The 773-nt window shown below is 64.9% G+C and overlaps 1 long non-coding RNA gene across 1 annotated transcript in view; it reads right to left on the bottom strand.

Annotated features, from left to right (window-relative positions):
• Positions 1–768, bottom strand: part of LOC121342290 — a 3,206-nt gene extending 2,438 nt beyond the window's left edge. The window contains exon 1 of the long non-coding RNA XR_005953522.1: positions 691–768. This is a non-coding gene — a long non-coding RNA (uncharacterized LOC121342290). The remainder of the gene's footprint in view (positions 1–690) is intronic.
• Positions 769–773: the final 5 nt, after the last annotated feature.

The following is a 773-nucleotide window of genomic DNA, read 5'->3' as shown; positions in this document are numbered from 1 at the left end:
GGGGAGAGGGAGGGGGGACAGGGGACAGTGAGGGGACATCGGGGACAGGGAGGGGACATCGGGGACACACAGGGGACAGTGGGAACAGGGAGGGGACACTGGGGACACACGGGGGACATTGGGGATACTGGGGACAGGGAGGGGACATGGGGGACAGGGAGGGGACACTGGGGACACACAGGGGACAGTGGGGACACTGGGGACACACAGAGGACATTGGGGACACACAGGGGACAGCGAGGGGACACTGGGGGGACACTGGGGACACTGGGGACAGGGAAGTGACATTGGGGGCAGTGAGAGGACACACAGGGGACATTGGGGACACTGGGGACAATGAGGGACACACAGGGGACACTGGGAAGTGAGGGAACACACTGGGGACAGTGAGAGGACACTGGGGACACACAGGGGACATTGGGGACAGTGGGGTGACACAGGGACATGGGGGTGACAGGCGGACACAGGAGGTGACAGAGGGACATGGAGGTGACACAGTGACACAGGGGTGACACAGGGACCCGGGGGTGACACAGGAGGTGACACAGTGACACGGGGGTGACACAGGAGGTGACACAGGGGTGACACAGGGACCCGGGGGTGACACAGGAGGTGACACAGGGACACAGGGGTGACACAGGGCCCGGGGGTGTCACCCGGCAGTGTCCCTGTCCCTGTCCCTGTCCCCACCTGGTCCCCCAGCTTGAGCAGAACCTTCTGGCGCTGCAGCCCCGCGGAGCCGCGCGGGGACAGGAAAAACGCCTCGACGTTCT

Source organism: Onychostruthus taczanowskii, unplaced genomic scaffold (assembly GCF_017590055.1).
Source record: "Onychostruthus taczanowskii isolate IOZ18803 unplaced genomic scaffold, ASM1759005v1 scaffold528, whole genome shotgun sequence".
NCBI classification, from domain to species: domain Eukaryota; kingdom Metazoa; phylum Chordata; class Aves; order Passeriformes; family Passeridae; genus Onychostruthus; species Onychostruthus taczanowskii.
The sequence above is the reverse complement of the archived record's forward strand: the minus strand, read 5'-3'. Positions and strand labels throughout refer to the sequence as shown.